The 23,759-nt window shown below is 47.3% G+C and overlaps 1 protein-coding gene across 2 annotated transcripts in view; it reads right to left on the bottom strand.

The window, feature by feature from the left end:
• The window catches only part of LOC134945493 (rho GDP-dissociation inhibitor 2-like), a 202,383-nt gene that overhangs the window by 18,594 nt on the left and 160,030 nt on the right, over window positions 1-23,759 (bottom strand). The gene's annotated exons all lie outside the window — the stretch shown is intronic.

Below are 23,759 nucleotides of genomic sequence, written 5' to 3'. Positions count from 1 at the left end.
TAATTAAAAGGTGAATTTCCCCCCCACCAGCACTCATGCCCTGAAGAAACCGAACAGCACACCACTGGTTCCGGCAAATCTCAAAGTCTGTAAATAAAACCAGCTCTGTACAGACTGTATAGGCTGCAACAACCAGCATCATGGATTAAAAAAAATAAACGAGAATCCTCCTATTACAATCTGTGTAGCATTTATGGTTATTTTTTAACGTTTTGAAGACCTTTCATAACCGTAAGGAAGTCAATTTATTGATGAAAGTCCATAACTTCAAACTTTGGTCAGATATCTGAAATGGTATGGTTTTCCTCAGCCAGCACCTGCGAAATTCCTTCCCGTAATCCGCTGGCGCCTTCTCTTCATTGGATCCCAAAAAGGAGATGAAGGGCTATATGTAAAGCTATGGCATCTTCCGCTCCCATGCCCCTCCAAGCTACTTTAGAGACTTGCCTACACTCACCTCACACACGTTCTTGACTTGCAGAACTTACTGGCCACACTAGTCTAAATACCATTACTCACTAATATTCTCCTTAATCTCTCTGCTGCATTTCACACAGTTGACCACTCTCTTCTCATACAGAACACTACAATCCATATGTCTTCAGGACATATCCTGGTTCTCAACTTAAACTACCGAATAGCTCTTTCAGCATTTTGGAGAAATTGTACATCGGTGTCTTTATATCGAACACAGGCAAGAACCCTCATGCAGTCATTTTTTGGAACAAGGGTACCCACAGGCATTACTTGAGAAAGCATTAGGGGAAGTGGAACAGCTGGATAGAGCAATTTTATTGGTACCAAGAAAAAAAAAAGAAAAAAGAAAAAAAAAAGGGGAGATCCTAATAAGAGAAATATGTTGTTTATTACACAATATAATAGTTGTGCATATCAGATTGAGCGAGTTATAAAGAAGAACATGTCCCTTTTAATGTTGGATGAGGTTTTAAAACCCCAATTAGATCTAAAGGGGTCAAACATCTTCCGTAAAGCAGATAATCTACGCTCTAAGTTGTTGCCCAGACATTTTGAGAGAGTAAAGAAATTAAAGAACAGAAAAAATGTGGCTTCCTGAGAAACCATTAGGTTTTCATAAATGTGGAAAGTTGAATTGTGCGTCATGTAAAAATTTGCAGAGAAAGAGTACGGTATTTGTGTCATCTAATACGAGAGAAGAATTTCAGATTAAGGATTTCCTTAATTGTAAAATAAATATATATATATATATATATATATATAAAAATAAATAATCTATATCTATATCACTTGCCAATGTGGCAAACAATATAATGGGAGGACCACACGTACTATGCATATCCGGTATATGGACATCGACGGAATGTATCTAAAGGCGCAAGGCACCCACTGTCCAGTCATATAATACAGTGTCAAAATTCTAATTTTGATAATAAGTGTTATGATAGCTGTGGAACAAATTAAAAATACTACACAAGGTGGTTTTTGCTATAGCCTTTTGTGTAGACGAGAAGCATATTGGATTTATAAAATGGACACACTGGTGCCGGGTGGCCTAAATGATACGGTAGAATTGAGGGGTGAGAGAATAATATTAATATAAATATATGTAAGATTTTATGGGGTACAGGAATTTATGATGATTATTATGAAGTATATATGCTTCAGGTAACGCTCACGTAATAACAAGTATAATACACATAATATACGTTGTATAATTATAATATATACTATATAGTGTATGTTGATTTATGGTCAACTGTGTAATCTGAATTTCTGCCACTAGATGGCGCAGGTATAAGAATAATATAATGTGGTTAGTACCAGTGTGTAAAATGGATGTGTAATATTATAAATCGTTTTGGTTAGGTCGGGATATATATATATATATATATATATAAATATATATATATATATATATATATATATATATATATATATATATATATAGAGAGAGAGAGAGAGCGAGAGAGAGCGAGAGCGAGAGAGAAAGAGAGAAAGAGAGAGAGAGAGAGAGAGAGAGACACAGAGAGACAGACATATCTATCTATCTATCTATATATAGATAATAAGATTTTACTTACCGGTAATCTATTTCTCGTAGTCCGTAGAGGATGCTGGGACTCCGTAAGGACCATGGGGAATAGACTGGCTCCGCAGGAGATAGGGCACTTTAAGAAAGCTTTGGACTCGGTGTGCACTGGCTCCTCCCTCTATGCCCCTCCTCCAGACCTCAGTTAGGGAAACTGTGCCCAGTGGAGATGGACAGTACGAGGAAGGATTTTTGTAAATCTAAGGGCGAGATCCATACCAGCCACACCAATCACACCGTATAACTTGTGATAAACTACCCAGTTAACAGTATGAACAACATAGCCACGGTACCACTGAAAACTATAACATAACCCTTATGTAAGCAATAACTATATACAAGTCTAGCAGAAGAAGTCCACACTTGGGACGGGCGCCCAGCATCCTCTACGGACTACGAGAAATAGATTTACCGGTAAGTAAAATCTTATTTTCTCTAACGTCCTAGTGGATGCTGGGAACTCCGAAAGAACCATGGGGAATAGCGGCTCCGCAGGAGTCTGGGCACAACTAAAAGAAAGCTTTTAGACTACCTGGTGTGCACTGGCTCCTCCCACTATGACCCTCCTCCAAGCCTCAGTTAGATTTTTGTGCCCGGCCGAGCTGGATGCACACTAGGGGCTCTCCTGAGCTCTTAGAAGAAAGTATATTTTAGGTTTTTTATTTTACAGTGAGACCTGCTGGCAACAGGCTCACTGCAACGAGGGACTAAGGGGAGAAGAAGCGAACCTACCTGCTTGCAGCTAGCTTGGGCTTCTTAGGCTACTGGACACCATTAGCTCCAGAGGGACCGACCGCATGGAACTGGCCTTGGTGTTCGGTCCCGAAGCCACGCCGCCGTCCCCCTTACAGAGCCAGAAGAAGTCCGGAAAATCGGCGGCATGAAGACTTCTGTCTTCTCCAAGGTAGCGCACAGCACTGCAGCTGTGCGCCATTGCTTCTCATACACACTTCACACTCCGGTCACTGAGGGTGCAGGGGGGGGGGGGGGGGGCGCCCTGAGCAGCAATAAAAACACCTTGGCTGGCAAAACAATCACAATATATAGCCTCTGGGGCTATATATGTGATAATTACCCCTGCCAGAATCCTTAAAAAAGCGGGAGAATAGTCCGCGAAAAAGGGGCGGAGCTATCCCCCTCAGCACACTGGCGCCATTTTTCCCTCACAGTTCCGCTGGAAGGAAGCTCCCTGGCTCTCCCCTGCAGTCTACACTACAGAAAAAGGGTAAAAAAAGAGGGGGGGCACTAAATGTAGGCGCAGTAAATATTATAGCAGCTATAGGGGACATAATTCAGTTAGTCCCTGCAGTATATAGCGCTCTGGTGTGTGCTGGCATACTCTCTCTCTGTCTCCCCAAAGGGCTTCTGTGGGGTCCTGTCCTCTGTTTAGAGCATTCCCGGTGTGTGTGCGGTGTGTCGGTACGGCTGTGTCGACATGTTTGAGGAGGAAAATTATGTGGAGGCGGAGCAGATGCCTGTAGAAGTGATGTCACCCCCTGCGGGGCAGACACCTGAGTGGATGGTTTTATGGAAGTAATTACGTGCAAGTGTCGACTCCTTACACAAAAAATTTGACGACATGCCAAATGCGGGACAGCCGGCTTCTCAGCTTGTGCCTGCCCAGGTGTCTCAAAGGCCATCAGGGGCTCTAAAACGCCCGCTACCTCAGATGGCAGACCCAGATGTCGACACGGATACTGATACCAGTGTTGACGATGATGAGTCTAATCTAATGTCCACTAAGGCCATTCGCTGCATGATTGAGGCAATGAAAGAGGTGTTACACATTTCAGATTTAAACCCAGGTACCACAAAAAAGGGTATTATGTTTGGGGAGAAAAAACTACCCGTAGTTTTTCCCCCATCTGAAGAATTAAATGAAGTGTGTGAAGAAGCGTGGGCTTTCCCTGATAAAAGATTGATAATCTCAAAAAAATTACTAATGGCGTTCCCTTTCCCGCCAGAGGATAGGGCACGTTGGGAAACACCTCCTAGGGTGGATAAAGTGCTCACACGTTTGTCTAAAAAGGAGGCACTTCCGTCTCCGGATACGGCCGCCCTGAAGGAGCCTGCGGATAGAAAACAGGAGGTAATCCTGAAGTCTATGTATACGCACACAGGCATTATACTTAGGCCAGCTATTGCGTCAGCATGGATGTGCAGTGCTGCCGCTGCGTGGTCAGATTCCCTGTCAGAAAATATTGACACCCTTGACAGGGACACTATTCTGCTAACCATAGAGCATATAAAAGACTCAGTCTTATACATGAGAGATGCACAGAGAGAGATCTGCCGGCTGGCATCTAAAATAAGTGCATTGTCCATTTCTGCTAGGAGAGGCTTATGGACCCGGCAGTGGACAGGGGATGCAGATTCCAAAAGGCACATGGAAGTTTTGCCTTATAAGGGTGAGGAGTTATTCGGGGATGGTCTCTCGGACCTCGTTTCCACAGCGACAGCTGGGAAGTCAGCATTTTTACCCCATGTTCCCTCACAGCCTAAAAAAAGCGCCGTTTTATCAGGTACAGTCCTTTCGGACCCAGAAAAACAGGCGAGGAAAAGGCGGGTCCTTTCTGTCCAGAGGCAGAGGTAGGGGAAAAAGGCTGCAACAAACAGCTAGTTCCCAGGAGCAAAAGTCCTCCCCCGCTTCTTCCAAGTCCGCCGCATGACGGTGGGGCTCCACAGGCGGAGCCAGGTACGGTGGGGGGGCCGCCTCCAAAATTTCAGCGATCAGTGGGCTCGCTCACAGGTGGATCCCTGGATCTTTCAAGTAGTATCTCAGGGGTACAAGCTGGAATTCGAGGCGTCTCCCCCCCGCCGTTTCCTCAAATCAGCCTTGCCAGCAACTCCCTCGGACAGGGAGGCTGTGCTAGAGGCAATTCACAAGCTGTATTCCCAGCGCGTGATAGTCAAGGTGCCCCTACTTCAACAAGGACGGGGTTACTATTCCACACTGTTTGTGGTACCGAAACCGGACGGTTCGGTGAGACCCATTTTAAATTTGAAATCCTTGAACACATACATAAAAAAATTCAAGTTCAAGATGGAATCGCTCAGGGCGGTTATTGCAAGTCTAGACGAGGGGGATTACATGGAATCCCTGGACATCAAGGATGCTTACCTGCATGTCCCCATTTACCATCCTCACCAGGAGTACCTCAGATTTGCGGTACAGAATTGCCATTACCAATTCCAGATGCTGCCGTTTGGTCTGTCCACAGCACCGAGGGTGTTTACCAAGGTAATGGCGGAAATGATGATACTCCTTCGAAAAAAGGGAGTTTTAATTATCCCATACTTGGACGATCTCCTAATAAAGGCGAGATCCAAGGAGCAGTTGTTGGTAGGAGTAGCACTGTCTCAGGAGGTGCTACACCAGCACGGTTGGATTCTAAATATTCCAAAGTCACAGCTGGTTCCGACGACACAGTCCAGAAAAAAGTGTTTCTCCCAGAGGAAAAAGCCATGGAGCGGTCGTCTCTAGTCAGAAACCTCCTGAAACCAAAACAGGTGTCGGTACATCACTGCACGCGAGTCCTGGGAAAGATGGTGGCTTCTTACGAAGCAATTCCTTTCGGCAGGTTCCATGCCAGAATCTTTCAGTGGGACCTGTTGGACCAATGGTCCGGATCGCATCTTCAGATGCATCGGCTAATAACCCTGTCTCCAAGAACCAGGGTGTCTCTGCTGTGGTGGCTGCAGAGTGCTCATCTTCTAGAGGGCCGCAGATTCGGCATACAGGACTGGGTCCTGGTGACCACGGATGCCAGCCTTCGAGGCTGGGGGGCAGTCACACAGGGAAGAAACTTCCAAGGACTATGGTCGAGTCAGGAGACTTCCCTACACATAAATATTCTAGAACTGAGGGCCATTTACAATGCCCTAAGTCAGGCAAAACCCCTGCTTCTACACCAGCCGGTACTGATCCAGTCAGACAACATCACGGCGGTCGCCCATGTAAACCGACAGGGCGGCACAAGAAGCAGGACGGCAATGGCAGAAGCCACAAGGATTCTCCGATGGGCGGAAAATCATGTGCTAGCACTGTCAGCAGTGTTCATTCCGGGAGTGGACAACTGGGAAGCAGACTTCCTCAGCAGGCACGACCTCCACCCGGGAGAGTGGGGACTTCATCCAGAAGTCTTTCAAATGATTGTAAACCAGTGGGAAAAACCACAGGTGGACATGATGGCGTCCCGCCTAAACAAAAAACTAGAGAGATATTGCGCCAGGTCAAGGGACCCTCAGGCGATAGCGGTGGACGCTCTAGTGACACCGTGGGTGTACCAGTCGGTTTATGTGTTCCCTCCTCTGCCCCTCATACCAAAGGTACTGAGAATAATAAGAAAACGAGGAGTAAGGACAATACTCGTGGTTCCGGATTGGCCAAGAAGAGCGTGGTACCCGGAACTTCAAGAGATGATCTCAGAGGACCCATGGCCTCTGCCGCTCAGACAGGACCTGCTGCAGCAGGGGCCCTGTCTGTTCCAAGACTTACCGCGGCTGCGTTTGACGGCATGGCGGTTGAACACCGGATCCTAAAGGAAAAGGGCATTCCGGAGGATGTCATTCCTACACTGATCAAAGCCAGGAAAGATGTAACTGTAACGCATTATCACCGCATATGGCGGAAATATGTTGCTTGGTGTGAGGCCAATAAGGCCCCAACAGAGGAATTTCAGCTGGGTCGATTTCTGCACTTCCTACAGGCAGGAGTGACTATGGGCCTAAAATTAGGCTCCATTAAGGTGCAGATATCGGCTCTGTCGATTTTCTTCCAAAAAGAACTAGCTTCACTACCTGAAGTTCAGACATTTGTAAAAGGAGTGCTGCATATTCAGCCCCCGTTTATGCCTCCAGTGGCACCCTGGGATCTCAACGTGGTGTTGAATTTCCTAAAATCACATTGGTTTGAGCCACTAAAGACCGTGGATCTAAAATATCTCACGTGGAAAGTGGTCATGTTATTGGCCTTGGCTTCGGCCAGGCGTGTATCAGAATTGGCGGCTTTGTCATTTAAAAGCCCTTATCTGATTTTCCATATGGATAGGGCAGAATTGAGGACTCGTCCCCAGTTTCTCCCTAAGGTGGTATCAGCTTTTCACTTGAACCAACCTATTGTAGTGCCTGCGGCTACTAGCGACTTGGAGGATTCCGAGTTGCTGGACGTAGTCAGGGCCTTGAAAATTTATGTTTCCAGGACGGCTGGAGTCAGGAAAACTGACTCGCTATTTATCCTGTATGCACCCAACAAACTGGGTGCTCCTGCTTCTAAGCAGACTATTGCTCGCTGGATTTGTAGCACAATTCAGCTGGCACATCCTGCGGCTGGACTGCCGCATCCTAAATCAGTTAAAGCCCATTCTACAAGGAAGGTGGGCTCATCTTGGGCGGCTGCCCGAGGGGTCTCGGCTTTACAACTTTGCCGAGCTGCTACTTGGTCAGGGGCAAACACGTTTGCAAAATTCTACAAATTTGATACCCTGGCTGAGGAGGACCTTGAGTTTGCTCATTCGGTGCTGCAGAGTCATCCGCACTCTCCCGCCCGTTTGGGAGCTTTGGTATAATCCCCATGGTCCTTACGGAGTTCCCAGCATCCACTAGGACGTCAGAGAAAATAAGAATTTACTCACCGGTAATTCTATTTCTCGTAGTCCGTAGTGGATGCTGGGAACTCCGTAAGGACCATGGGGAATAGACGGGCTCCGCAGGAGACTGGGCACTCTAAGAAAGAATTAGGACTACTGGTGTGCACTGGCTCCTCCCTCTATGCCCCAAACGGGCGGGAGATTGCGGATGACTCTGCAGCACCGATTGAGCAAACAGGAGGTCCTCCTCAGCCAGGGTATCAAACTTATAGAACTTTGCAAAGGTGTTAGACCCTGACCAAGTAGCTGCTCGGCACAACTGTAATGCCGAGACCCCTCGGGCAGCCGCCCAAGAAGAGCCCACTTTCCTAGTGGAATGGGCCTTAACCGATTTCGGTAACGGCAATCCTGCCGTAGAATGCGCCTGCTGAATCGTGTTACAGATCCAGCGAGCAATAGTTTGCTTTGAAGCAGGAGCGCCAACCTTGTTGGCCGCATACAGAACAAACAGAGCTTCAGTCTTCCTGATTCTAGCCGTTCAGGTCACATAAATCTTCAAAGCCCTGACCACATCCAGGGACTCTGAATCCTCCAAGTCCCGTGTAGCCACAGGCACGACAATAGGTTGGATCATATGAAAAGATGAGACCACCTTTGGCAGAAATTGAGGACGAGTCCTCAACTCTGCCCTATCCACGTGAAAAACCAAGTATGGGCTTTTATGTGATAAAGCCGCCAATTCTGAAACACGTCTAGCCGAAGCTAATGCCAACAAGATGACCACTTTCCACGTGAGGTATTTCAACTCCACAGTTTTGAGTGGTTCAAACCAAGGTGACTTGAGGAAACTTAACACCACGTTAAGATCCCAAGGCGCCACCGGAGGCACAAAGGGAGGCTGAATATGCAGCAGCCCTTCACAAAAGTCTGTACTTCAGGAAGAGAGGCTAATTCTCTTTGAAAGAAAATGGATAAGGCCGAAATTTGGACCTTTATGGACCCTAATTTTAGGCCCAAAGTCACTCCTGTTTGAAGGAAGTGAAGCAGACGGCTCAAATGGAACTCCTCCGTAGGAGCAGCTCTGGCCTCACACCAAGAAACATATTTCCGCCATATACGGTGATAATGTTTTAACGTCACGTCTTTCCTAGCCTTGATCAGGGTAGGAATGACTTCCTCCGGAATCCCTTTTTCCGCTAGGATCCGGCGTTCAACCGCCATGCCGTCAAACGCAGCCGCGGTAAGTCTTGGAACAGACAGGGCCCCTGCCGCAGCAGGTCCTGTCTTAGAGGAAGAGGCCACGGATCTTCTGTGAGCAACTCTTGCAGCTCCGGATACCAAGTCCTCCGTGGCCAATCTGGAACAATGAGGATTGTTCTGACCCTGCTCATTCTTATTATTCTCAACACTTTGATGGCAAAAGACAGAGGTGACTGTTCAATATTAATCCTTCTGGATCTCTCGGCAGCATTTGATACCGTGGACCATGGGCTTCTGATTGAGCGACTGATACATTTCTGTGGTCTGGATGGCACAGTCCTAAGCTGGTTCAAATCATTTCTCACAGGCAGGTCACAGAGAGTATCATCTGGATTATTCTCATCACCACCAGTGCCATTGCCATGTGGTGTCCCACAAGGTTCTATACTATCCCCCATGCTTTTTGCAATATACATGCTCCCATTGGGCGAAATAATCAGGCGCCATGGCCTGGTCTACCACTGCTATGCAGATGATACACAACTGTACTTGTCCTTTGCTCCGGGCACTGATAACCCAATAGCAACCCTAAATGGCTGTCTAGCTGAACTACAGGAGTGGATGAGCGCCAGTTGGCTGCGACTGAACCCGGATAAAACAGAGGTCCTTTTGATACGACCGCAACATCAAAGGACAAGACTGCAGAATAGCCAACCAACTGGACTTACACTAGGGGATTCAGAATTACAGACCAGTGATCGTGTGCGGAATCTTGGCGTTGTCCTGGATGGTGGCTTGACACTTAAACATCAGATATCAGCCACAATCAAATCCTCATTCTTTCACCTGAGGAACATAGCCAGAATCAAGCACTTAATTCCCTCAGATGACATGCCAAAAGTCATACATGCATTTGTATCATCTCGTTTAGACTACTGTAATGCCCTCTACCTTGGTCTACCAGCAAAAGAATTGCAACGATTACAGCTGGTGCAAAACACAGCTGCCAGGCTATTAACCAACCAGCCCCGTTCTAGCCACATAACACCCATCCTCTACTCCCTTCACTGGCTGCCTGTAAGATGGCGAATCATCTTCAAGATTGGCTTACTGAGTTTCAAAGCATTACATGACCAAGGCCCAAGGTACCTGAAACAGCTTCTGACCCCATACTGCCCCACTCGATTACTGCGATCTGTAGATGAAGGACTTTTAGCAGTACCTAGAATCTACCGTAATTCATCTGGGGGTCAAGCTTTTAGTCATGCGGCTCCGACTCTATGGAACTCACTTCCCCGCACAGTGCGAGAGGCCCCAACTATAGAATCCTTCAAAAGTAGACTCAAGACTTTTCTGTTTACTAAAGCATTTCCATAGTGTCCCTTTTAGTATCTTCATGCTTCTGTATTTTATGAAAATGTACTTCATTATTTTCTGTACTATATTATGCTATGTATCTGTTAAGCGCCTTGAGTCCTATTGGAGAAAGAGCGCTATATAAATAAAATTATTATTATTATTATTATTACTTTGGGTATGAGAGGAAGAGGAGGAAACACATATACCGATCTGAACACCCAAGGTGTCACCAGAGCGTCTACCGCTACCACCTGAGGGTCCCTTGACCTGGCGCAATACCGCTTTAGCTTTTTGTTGAGACGGGATGCCATCATGTCGATTTGAGGCAGTCCCCATCGATCCGTGATCTGTGCGAAGACTTCTTGATGAAGTCCCCACTCTCCCGGATGCAGGTCGTGCCTGCTGAGGAAGTCCGCCTCCCAGTTGTCCACCCCCGGGATGAACACTGCTGATCGTGCGCTTACATGTCCTTCCACCCAGCATAGAATCCTGGTCGCTTCTGCCATGGCCACTCTGCTCCTTGTTCCGCCTTGCCGGTTTATAGGAGCCACTGCTGTGACGTTGTCCGACTGAATCAGAACCGGTTTTCTCCGAAGCAATTCCTCCGCTTGACACAGGGCGTTGTATATGGCCCTCAACTCCAGGACGTTGATGTGGAGACAAGTCTCTAGGCTTGACCAGAGACCTTGGAAATTTCTTCCCAGTGTTTCTGCTCCCCAGCCTCGGAGGCTTGCGTCCGTGGTCACCAGGACCCAGTCCTGAATGCCGAACCTGCGACCCTCTAGCAGGTGAGCTACCATGGTCCTGGGAGACAGGGTGATCCTTTGATGCATTCATAAATGGGACCCGGACCACTTGTCCAAGAGGTCCCATTGAAAGGGTCCTCGCATGGAACCTGCCGAAAGGGATGTCCTCGTATGAAGCCACCATCTTCCCCAGGACCCGCGTGCAATGATGCACTGAAACCTTTTTTGGTTTTAAGAGGTTCCTGACCATGGCTATGAGCTCCTGAACCTTTTCGATCAGAAGAAAACCTTTTTCTGGTCTGTGTCTAGAATCAGGCCCAAAAAGGTCAGACGCGTTGTAGGGACCAGCTTGGACTTCGGTATATTGAGAGCCTGTTGCCAGCAGTGCTCCCTGTGAAAAGGTAGAAAAAGTAGAGAAAAAATCCAAACAAAAATGCTTTTAGGCAGAGAACTCAGGAGAGCTCTCTGCAGTGCACCCATCCTGCTCTGGGCACAGTGTAAAACTGAGGTCTGGAGGAGGGGCATAGAGGGAGGGGCATAGAGGGAGGAGCCAGTGCACACCCAGAGTCCAAAGCTTTCTTAAAGTGCCCCATCTCCTGCGGAGCCCGTCTATTCCCCATGGTCCTTACGGAGTCCCAGCATCCTCAAGGACGTTAGAGAAAGATGTATATATATAAAAAAATAAGAATTTACTCACCGGTAATTCTATTTCTCGTAGTCCGTAGTGGATGCTGGGAACTCCGTAAGGACCATGGGGAATAGACGGGCTCCGCAGGAGACTGGGCACTCTAAGAAAGAATTAGGACTACTGGTGTGCACTGGCTCCTCCCTCTATGCCCCTCCTCCAGACCTCAGTTAGGGAAACTGTGCCCGGAAGAGCTGACACAACAAAGGAAAGGATTTGGAATCCCGGGTAAGACTCATACCAGCCACACCAATCACACCGTACAACTCGTGATAACTATACCCAGTTAACAGTATGAATAACAACTGAGCCTCACTGAACAGATGGCTCAGAACAATAACCCTTTAGTTAGGCAATAACTATATACAAGTATTGCAGACAATCCGCACTTGGGATGGGCGCCCAGCATCCACTACGGACTACGAGAAATAGAATTACCGGTGAGTAAATTCTTATTTTCTCTGACGTCCTAGTGGATGCTGGGAACTCCGTAAGGACCATGGGGATTATACCAAAGCTCCCAAACGGGCGGGAGAGTGCGGATGACTCTGCAGCACCGAATGAGCAAACTCAAGGTCCTCCCCAGCCAGGGTATCAAACTTGTAGAATTTTGCAAACGTGTTTGATCCCGACCAGGTAGCAGCTCGGCAAAGTTGTAAAGACGAGACCCCTCGGGCAGCCGCCCAAGAAGAGCCCACCTTCCTCGTGGAATGGGCCTTTACTGATTTAGGATGCGGCAGTCCAGCCGCAGAATGTGCAAGTTGAATCGTGGAGCAGATCCAGCGAGCAATAGTCTGCTTAGAAGCAGGAGCACCCAGCTTGTTGGGTGCATGCAGGATAAACAGCGAGTCAGTCTTTCTGACTCTAGCCGTCCTGGAAACATAGATTTTCAGGGCCCGGACTACGTCCAGCAACTTGGAGGCCTCCAAGTCCCGAGTAGCCGCAGGCACCACAATAGGTTGGTTCAAATGAAACGCTGATACCACCTTAGGGAGGAATTGGGGACGCGTCCTCAATTCTGCTCTGTCCATATGGAAGATCAGATAGGGGCTTTTACAGGACAAAGCCGCCAATTCTGACACCCGCCTAGCCGAAGCCAAGGCCAAAAGCATGACCACTTTCCACGTGAGATATTTTAATTCCACGGTCTGAAGTGGCTCAAACCAATGTGATTTTAGGAAATCCAACACAACGTTGAGATCCCAAGGTGCCACCGGGGGCACAAAAGGGGGCTGAATGTGCAGCACTCCCTTAACAAACGTCTGAACTTCAGGCAGTGAAGCCAGTTCTTTTTGAAAGAAAATAGACAGGGCCGAAATCTGGACTTTAATGGAACCCAATTTTAGGCCCATAGTCACTCCTGACTGTAGGAAGTGCAGAAAACGACCCAGCTGAAATTCTTCTGTGGGGGCCTTCATAGCCTCACACCAAGCAACATATTTTCGCCATATGCGGTGATAATGCTTTGCTGTCACATCTTTCCTAGCTTTTATCAGCGTAGGAATGACTTCAACTGGAATGCCCTTTTCCATCAGGATCCGTCGTTCAACCGCCATGCCGTCAAACGTAGCCGTGGTAAGTCTTGGAACAGACAGGGCCCCTGCTGTAGCAGGTCCTGTCTGAGAGGCAGAGGCCAAGGGTCCTCTGAGATCATTTCTTGCAGTTCCGGGTACCAAGTCCTTCTTGGCCAATCCGGAACGATGAGTATAGTTCTTACTCCTCTCTTTCTTATTATCCTCAGCACCTTTGGTATGACAGGAAGAGGAGGGAACACATAAACCGACTGGTACACCCACGGTGTCACTAGAGCGTCCACAGCTATTGCCTGAGGGTTTCTTGACCTGGCGCAATATCTTTTTAGCTTTTTGTTTAGGCGGGACGCCATCATGTCCACCTGTGGCCTTTCCCAACGGTTTACAATCAGTTGGAAGACTTCTGGATGAAGTCCCCACTCTCCCGGGTGGAGGTCATGCCTGCTGAGGAAGTCTGCTTCCCAGTTGTCCACTCCCGGAATGAACACTGCTGACAGTGCTATCACGTGATTTTCCGCCCATCGGAGAATCCTTGTGGCTTCTGCCATCGCCATCCTGCTTCTTGTGCCGCCCTGTCGGTTTTCATGGGCGACCGCCGTGATGTTGTCTGACTGAATCAGCACCGGCTGGTTTTGAAGCAGGGGTCTTGTGACTTAGGGCATTGTAAATGGCCCTTAGTTCCAGAATATTTATGTGTAGGGAAGCCTCCTGACTCGGCTATTGTCCTTGGAAGTTTCTTCCCTGAGTGACTGCCCCCCAACCTCGGAGGCTTGCATCCGTGGTCACCAGGACCCAGTCCTGTATGCCGAATCTGCGGCCCTCTAGAAGATGAGCACTCTGCAGCCACCACAGCAGAGACACCCTGGCCCTCGGGGACAGGGTGATCAGCCGATGCATCTGAAGATGCGATCTGGACCACTTGTCTAACAGATCCCACTGAAAGATCCTTGCATGGAACCTGCCGAATGGAATTGCCTCGTAAGAAGCTACCATCTTTCCCAGGACTCGCGTGCAGTGATGCACCGACACCTGTTTTGGTTTCAGGAGGTCTCTGACCAGAGATGACAACTCCTTGGCCTTCTCCTCCGGGAGAAACACCTTCTTCTGTTCTGTGTCCAGAATCATACCCAGGAACAGCAGACGCGTCATAGGAACCAGCTGCGACTTTGGAATATTCAGAATCCAGCCGTGCTGTTGTAGCACTTCCTGAGATAGTGCTACTCAGACCAACAACTGCTCCCTGGACCTCGCCTTTATAAGGAGATCGTCCAAGTATGGGATAATTATAACTCCCTTCTTTCGAAGGAGTATCATCATTTCGGCCATTACTTTGGTAAATACCCTCGGTGCCGTGGACAGACCAAACGGCAACGTCTGGAATTGGTAATGGCAGTCTTGTACCACAAAACGGAGGTACACCTGGTGAGGTGGGTAAATGGGGACATGCAGGTAAGCATCCTTGATGTCCAGTGATACCATGTAATCCCCTTCTTCCAAGCTTGCAATAACTGCCCTGAGCGATTCCATTTTGAACTTGAACCTCCTTATAGAAGTGTTCAAGGATTTCAAATTTAGAATGGGTCTCACCGAACCGTCTGGTTTCGGTACCACAAACATTGTGGAATAGTAACCCCGTCCCTGTTGAAGGAGGGGAACTTTTATTATCACCTGCTGGAGGTACAGCTTGTGAATTGCCGCCAGCACTACCTCCCTGTCCGGGGGAGTGGCTGGCAAGGCTGATTTGAGGTAACGGCGAGGGGGAGACGTCTCGAATTCCAGCTTGTATCCCTGAGATACCACTTGTAGAACCCAGGGATCCACCTGTGAGCGAACCCACCGGTCGCTGAAGTTCCGGAGACGGGCCCCCACCGCACCTGGCTCCACCAGTGGAGCCCCAGCGTCATGCGGTGGATTTAGTGGAAGCAGGGGAGGATTTTTGTTCTTGGGAACTGGCTGTATGGTGCAGCTTTTTCCCTCTCCCCCTGCCTCTGGGCAGAAAGGACGCGCCTTTAACCCGCTTGCCTTTCTGGGGCCGAAAGGACTGTACCTAATACGGTGCTTTCTTAGGCTGTGAGGGAACCTGAGGTAAAAATGTCGACTTCCCAGCTGTTGCTGTGGAAACGAGGTCCGAGAGACCATCCCCAAACAATTCCTCACCCTTGTAAGGCAAAACCTCCATGTGCCTTTTAGAATCCGCATCACCTGTCCACTGCCGAGTCCATAATACTCTCCTGGCAGAGATGGACATTGCATTTATTCTAGATGCCAGCCGGCAAATATCCCTCTGTGCATCTCTCATAGATAAGACTACGTCTTTAATATGCTCTATGGTTAGAAATATAGTGTCCCTGTCAAGGGAATCAATGTTATCAGACAGGGAATCAGACCACGCTGCTGCAGCACTGCACATCCATGCTGAAGCAATAGCAGGTCTCAGTATAGTACCTGAGTGTGTATATACAGACTTCAGGATAGCCTCCTGCTTTCTATCCGCAGGCTCCTTTAAGGCGGCCGTATCCTGAGACGGCAGCGCCACCTTTTTTGACAAGCGTGTGAGCGCTTTATCCACCCTCGGGGATGTCTCCCAGCGTAACCTGTCCTCTGGCGGGAAAGGGTACGCCATCAGTAACTTTTTAGAAATCACTAGTTTCTTATCGGGGGAAGCCCACGCTTCTTCACACACTTCATTCAACTCATCTGATGGGGGAAAAACCACTGGTTGCTTTTTCTCCCCAAACATAATACCCTTTTTAGTGGTACCTGGGTTAATGTCAGAAATGTGCAACACATTTTTTATTGCCGTAATCATGCAACGGATGCCCCTTGTGGATTGTGTATATGTCTCATCCTCGTCGACACTGGAGTCAGACTCCGTGTCGACATCTGTGTCTGGCATCTAAGGTAGCGGGCGTTTTTGAGCCCCTGATGGCCTTTGAGACGCCTAGGCAGGCACTGGCTGAGAAGCCGGCTGTCCCACAGCTGTTATGTCATCGAACCTTTTATGTAAGGAGTTGACACTGTCGGTTAATACCTTCCACATATCCATCCACTCTGGTATCGACCCCACAGGGGGTGACATCACATTTATCGGCACCTGCTCCGCCTCCACATAAGCATCCTCATCAAACATGTCGACACAGCCGTACCGACACACCGCACACACACAGGTAATGCTCTGACTGAGGACAGGACCCCACAAAGTCCTTTGGGGAGACAGAGAGAGAGTATGCCAGCACACACCACAGCGCTATATAAACAGGGATTTACACTATTACAGAAAGTGATTTTCCCTATAGCAGCTATACAATACAGTTTTTGCGCCTAAATTTAGTGCCCCCCCCCCTCTTTTTTAGCCTTTGAGCCTGGAAACTGCAGGGGCGAGCCTGGGGAGCTGTCTTCCAGCGGAGCTGTGAAGAGGAAATGGCGCCAGTGTGCTGAGGGAGATAGCCCCGCCCCTTTTTCGGCGGGCTTCTCCCGCTCTTTTATTAATATTATGGCAGGGGATTTTTACACATATATAGTTTATTAGACTATATTATGTGTTGTTTTGCCAATTTAAGGTACTCTAATTGCAGCCCAGGGCGCCCGCCGCCGCCCCCCAGCGCCCTGCACCCATCAGTGACCGGAGTATGTGGTGTGCATAGGGAGCAATGGCGCACAGCTGCAGTGCTGTGCGCTACCTTAATGAAGACCGGAGTCTTCAGCCGCCGATTTCCAGGATGTTCTTCTTGCTTCTGGCTCTGCAAGGGGGACGGCGGCGCGGCTCCGGGACCGGACGACCGAGGCTGGGCCTATGTTCGATCCCTCTGGAGCTAATGGTGTCCAGTAGCCTAGAAGCCCAAGCTAGCTGCAAGCAGGTAGGTTCGCTTCTCTCCCCTAAGTCCCTCGTAGCAGTGAGTCTGTTGCCAGCAGATCTCACTGAAAATAAAAAACCTAATAAATTTCTTTACTAGAGGCTCAGGAGAGCCCCTAGTGTGCAACCAGCTCGAGCCGGGCACAGATTCTAACTGAGGTCTGGAGGAGGGGCATAGAGGGAGGAGCCAGTGCACACCAGTAGTCCTAATTCTTTCTTAGAGTGCCCAGTCTCCTGCGGAGCCCGTCTATTCCCCATGGTCCTTACGGAGTTTCCAGCATCCACTAGGACGTCAGAGAAAGAGAGAGAGAGAGAGAGAGAGAGAGAGAGAGAGAGAGGGAGAGAGGGAGAGAGAGAAAGAGAGAGAGAGAGAGAGAGAGAGAGAGGGAGAGAGAGAGGGAGAGAGAGAGGGAGGGAGAGAGGTTTTTATTTATGTTATTAAGCCCGTGGAGCACTTCCTGATTAATGAATGTGAGGCTTTGTTCAGTAGTTTGAGCTGCACATACTCAAGATAGTGCTATTGAGAATGAGGCTTGACCCGCATGTGTACGGCGCATGCGCAAACTGGGAAATCCGTTATTTAAAGGTTTGAGAAGATAGAATGACATCTCTAACACTGAAGAAGCCGCTGACACAAGTCCGGAGGCGGAGAAATGCATTTGTTGGACAGGACATCATTCCTAATCACTGCAGCATTCTTCTGTATGCTTTTGTATCAAGTTTTGACCGTCCGGTTAACAGCTTACTTGCTATACCCCAGTGCTAAGAGGAGAGAAACAGGAGCCCAGCTACCAACGTGTGATCCTGATAAAAAGCAGTTTGCCTTACAGCAACAAGGAAAGGTATATATTTGGGTACACTGCATGGTGTACTCTAAGTGTTTGCTGTATTCCATTCTAATTGCTACATTGCATGTGGACACACTGTTTACTAAACTACCCTGAAGTACTTATAAGTGGGAAGGGCTGCATGCCTAACTAAAGGTGGGTACACACTGATCAATTGATCTGCAGATATATCTATGGACGGATCGGGCAATGTGCTGTGCATACACACTGCCCGATCCGTCGGGGACTGACGTCATGAACTGGGCCTCAGTTCAGCTGTCAATCACCGCCGCCCGCCGCCGCATGTGTAAGGGCGGCTGGCTGGTCGCCCGTACACACACAGCGATGCGCCAATATATCGGTAGATATATTGACCGTCGGCTGTGCTGCAGGGGCGATGCAATATATCTGTGAATGACGGAGTTCACAGACATATCGCCCGTACACACTGCCCGACGGACCCGTGATATATCGGGCGTTCAAAAGAACGGCCGATATATTGGCCAGTGTGTTCCCACCTTAACAATGCTTTATTAACCCAATACTAACGTGGATTCAAGGACCGAGTCATTTTAAGTGGAAGCCTCATTAAGACTGAGATATAACATCTTGATTGGAAATCTTATGTGCAAATAAGCAGTATTATATGAGGGTGGTTGCACTTAGGTGTGTTGGTTGCTAATTGTTATGGGCTTATTTTATAAAGCTGTTATTATTTGTATTTCTTAATTTTATGGTACTGGCATGTATCAATGTATTGTTTATGTATTAATTAACGTTTTATAAAAATCTTATCAAAGTGAGAAGCGCAGTCTCATGTTCTTTGTATGGTTTTTCTGTTTTGAGGTAATTGGGATCACTTCCTCGAGGTCAGCTGCTCTCACTTTGATGAATAACAGCGCCAGGTGTATACTTGTAGTATAGATTCTTTCAGCATTAGTTTCTCTGGTTCCACCTCCACTTCGTTAGCTCTATCAGTTGGAGTACTACAAGGCTCAGTCTTATGTCCTCTGCTTTTCTCAATCTCTACCTCATCTCTTGACAAACTAATCAGCTCTTTCAGATTCTGGAATGATTGTGCAGAGGACACTCAAATCCACCCATCCTCCCCTGATTTGTCACCATATGTATTGGTCCGGGTACCTGAATGTCTTTCTGTCGTTTCCTCTTGGATGTCATCTCACCAACTCAAACGTAATATTTCTAAAACAGATTAATATTTCCACCGACCAACTGTAGTTACCAAACGGATATCTGATTTCACTGTTCGTAACACAACAACCCTACCCCACAAGCTCACTGCCTAGGGGTCATCCTTGATTCTAAACTGTCCTTTGTTCCCCATATTCAATCTGTTTCCAAATCATGTCACATGCATCGAAGAAACCTATTCAGAATAGGACCACATCTTAACCAAAACACAGCAAAAACTCTAATCCATGCTCTCGTCTCTCGCATTGATTCTTGCAGTGGTTTCCTGACTGTTTTTTCCCAATACTCTCACCACTACAATCTATTTTGGACGCAGTTGTCAGGCTAATTTTCTTTGCTAACTGTTTATCATCTGTTGATCTGCTCTGTCAGTCCCTCCACTGGCTGCCTGTATTCTACCGTATTCAATCTAAAATACTTTTATTTACACAAAAGGCTATTATCCAAACTGCACCAACGTAAATCTCCTCACTTATCTCAAAATATCTCCCAACCCAACCTATCTGCATCTCTCATCCACACGCACTACCTGCTCCCATTATCAGTTAAGGGACTATTATCGGGCTGCACCCACTCTGGTGAATTCCCTTCCATGAGCAATAAGACTTTCCTCTAGTCTCCAAGCTTACAAGGGTTCCCTGAAGACTCTTCAGGCAGTTTAACATATTCCAGAACCATCCACATAACCTTCATAAGTTATTCTACCCAATTACCTCCCCTGTCCACAGACCACACATAACTTTACATACATTCTCTTTCTACTCTCACACACCCCGCTGACCCCAGGCCAACACTGCTGTGGGCCTGCATCCTACAGCCCACCAAGAACCTCTGCAATCTGGCTGAACAGATATATAATATGCAGCACCTATCCTTATTTATTTACAGTTTCTTATATAGCGCAGCATATTCCGTTGCGCTTTACAATTAGAGTAACAGTAATAGAACAAAACTGGGTAAAAACAGACAGACCTAGAGGTAGGAAGGCCCTGTTCGCAAGCTTACAATCTATCTGCGTATCACATTCCTGTTTCCCTGTAGACTGTAAGCTTGCCAGCAGGACCCTCTTACCTCTCTGGTACTACCTAATCTTCTTTTATTACGGTTCTATTACGGTTTTGTAAAGTGCCATTGAGTATGCTTGCACTACATAAGCATATGTTAATAAATAAAAATAAATATGGCAGTGCACAGTGAGCACATTTCTGAATGATTTTCTGAGGCGTTTGGAGATTCAAAGAGGCAAAATATACTGTGGAATAAACACTAATATTAAAATAGATTTTTGTGCTTAGAAACATTTACAAATACATACTGCATTTTAAATATCACTTCTTCCACAGGTCACATACCCAGCGAGATAAAAATGTGAAGTCTCAGTATAGTGCACAGACATTGAACTGCACCTGTGTAGATGACTTGGCAGGGAAAAGGTGTAATAGCAGACAGCCTTGTGTGGAGAATACTGATGTGCTCAATGCTTATACAGTCTCCTGGTGTCACACTGCAGCAATCTGTGCAACGTTCAGTCCTAGATCACACAATTCCAGGCGCAGACACCGTAATAAGACGCATCGCCTACAAGGCTTTATAAATCTATTTGTCACCTTTCAGTTTGGCCATACCGTATATTACATTTAAACCAGTTTAGTAAACGTTAAATTAGACGCAAGTCTCTCGACCATAAATCAGCAAGGCAAGCTGGGACTTGTAGTTCCACACGAGCTGGAGCCACAGACTGCTATAAATATTAGTATTTAATATAATCTTTCATGTGATGTCATTGGAGGTTGTGGCTGAGAAATGAAATTGAATTCACAACACATTTTATTTTTTTGCCAATCTCTGCCGATTATTCTCATCAAATGTTCTCCCTTACAGTGAGCAAAGCTCTAAGATCCAATACAGGCGGAGTTGTGCTTTACCAATACACGGACAGAGGAGGGAGGGGGGGATAGCGGCCAGGTGAGGGCTATAAGGGGTTATCTATTATAACAGCACATTAATCTGCAGGTAGGCCAGCTCAGCATAGGACTGGGTTTGCAAAAAAATGTTAAATATGGTAAAGTGAGGGGCTACACATACCGACCAATCAGATTCCAGCTATCACTTATCTAGCACATTCTAGAAAAAGAAAAACTAAAATCTAGATTGTTGCTACAGGCAACAACTCCAGTTGTTATTTTTCAAAGCTTTAGTTATGTACCCCCAAAGCCATCCCCAACAAATATAATGGGCTCTAGTTGTCACAGCAAATTACCGCCTTACAATTTTTTTTATTTAATTCATGCGGCAACTGGTGCTCATGGGTGGGTTAGGGTAGGTATTACTGTACACGCCATATCAAGTCACTCTCCGCAGTGAGATCTGCTATTTAATATGCAGGATAAGCGGTGGGTTGTAGGAGCTACATCCAGACAATAATTCCCCAGTCTCATCTTCAAACAGCTCTGATCAGATCTAATTAAACCTGTCATACCTACATAGCTGTAAGATTTGATTAAACAGTCTTAAATTAATGAGGTGGGCATTATAAAGGAACAGTCATATCAGCAGAAAATCATTACAAAACTGAGACACGAGTTGCCTTACTCATTTTTCCCAAATGGGGAACCTCACGAAGGTATTTACAGATCAGAGCCGTAGCCACAGCCCACTATAAATAGCTAATGTCAGGCCATAGCTAGAGCAGTACCCAGGCCGCTGATGTAGGTCAAGATAACGGTTTGCAAAAGGCGATGACAAAAGGTCTCATCTTGATCACGTTCCTTACAATGTCACTTTAATTTTTTGGGACTTTATTTTTTGTACTGGTCTATTATAAAAAGGAGATTTATGGTAAGAACTTACCTTTGTTAAATCTTTCTGCGAGATACACTGGATTCCACAGGGAATTACATCGGGGTGCAGAGTTGGATCTTGATCCGGGGCACCAACAGGCTAAACGCTTTGACTGTTCCCAGGATGCCTTGCACTGCCTCCTCTATATCCCCTCCTCCAGGCACTGGAGCTCCGTTTTGTTAACCAGTCCAATGCAATAGCAGGTAATAGAGATGACAACAGTTAGTAGCCACATACACTTACATTCTCACGACAGGAGAAGGTACCAGTGGCTAATGCCATACAAACCCAAAGAAGCTAAGTGCGTCAGGGTGGGCGCCCTGTGGAATCCAGTGTACCTCGCAGAAAGATTTAACAAAGGTAAGCTCTTACCATAAATCTCCTTTTCTGCAGCGGGGTATACTGATTCCACAGGGAATTACATCGGGGATATCCTAAAGCAGTTCCTCATCGGAAGGGACGCACTGTAGCGGGCACAAGAACCCAGCGTCCAAAGGAGGCATACTGGGAGGCGGAAGTATCGAAGGCATAGAACCTTATGAACGTGTTCACTGAGGACCACGTAGCTGCCTTGCACAATTGTTCAAGGGTCGCGCCACGGCGTGCCGCCCAAAAAAGTCTAACAGACCAAGTAGAATGGGCTTTGATGGTAGCAGGAGCTGGAAGACCAGCCTGTACATAAGCATGTGCAATAACCATTCTAATCCATCTGGCCAAGGTCTGCTTATTGGCAGGCCAGACACGTTTGTGAAAACCAAAAAGTACAAAGAGAGAATCAGATCTCCTAAGCGAAGCTATTCTCTTCAACTAAAAACGGAGAGTCTGTAACACATCCAAAGACCACTCTTTGGAGGATAAACCAGGAGAGGTAAAGGCCAGAACCATAATCTCTTGGTTAAAGGTGGAAAGATGACACCACCTTAGGCAGATAAACAGGGCGTGTTCTAAGAACTGCCCGGTCACAGTGAAAAATCAGACAAGGTGACCGACAGGATAAGGCACCCAAGTCTGAAACCCGTCTAGCAGAAGCAATAGCCAGCAAAAACAAGACCTTAAGAGTAAGCCACTTAAGGTCCACAGACTCAAGAGGTTCGAATGCAGACTACTGGAGGGCATCCAGGACAACCGACAAATCACAAGGAGCCACAGGAGGAATATAGGGAGGTTGAATCCGTAAATCACCCTGAGTGAATGTATGAACATCAGCAGAGTTGCAATTTTCCCATGAAACCATATTGACAAGGCAGAAATATGAACCTTGAGGGAGGCCAGACAAAGGCCTAAGTCAAGGCCCTGTTGCAGAAAAGCCAAAAGTTTGGCAGTACTGAACTTGAATGCATCATAATTCTTAGCACCACACCATGTGAAGTAGGAATTCCAGACCCTATAATAAATCCGAGCAAAAGCCGGTTTACGGGCCTTCAACATAGTTTGAATCACCGCCTCAGAAAACCCTTTGGCCTTCAGTACTGAAGCTTCAAGGGCCACGCCATCAAAGCCAGCCGGGCCAAATCCTGGTAGACACAAGGGCCCTGAACGAGGTGGTCCTGGCGCTGCAGAAGTAGAAGAGGACGCTCTATCAATAGACCCTGCAGGTCTGAGAACCAATGCCGTCTGGGCCACGCCGTAGAGAATAGAAGTAGTATTCCTCCTTCTTGCTTGAACTTCCGTATTACCCTGGGCAGGAGTGACATGGGAGGGAACACGTATGGCAGCCGAAAGTTCTATGGAATTGCCAGTGCATCCACGAACGCTGCTTGAGGATCCTTTGTCCTTGCTCCGAAGACCGGAACCTTGTGATTGTGTCGAGACGCCATCAGGTCTACATCTGGTAGGCCCCACTTGTCC

Source organism: Pseudophryne corroboree, chromosome 7 (genome assembly GCF_028390025.1).
Source record: "Pseudophryne corroboree isolate aPseCor3 chromosome 7, aPseCor3.hap2, whole genome shotgun sequence".
NCBI lineage: Eukaryota > Metazoa > Chordata > Amphibia > Anura > Myobatrachidae > Pseudophryne > Pseudophryne corroboree.
Note: the sequence above shows the minus strand (reverse complement) of the source record. Positions and strands in the feature narration are given on the sequence as shown.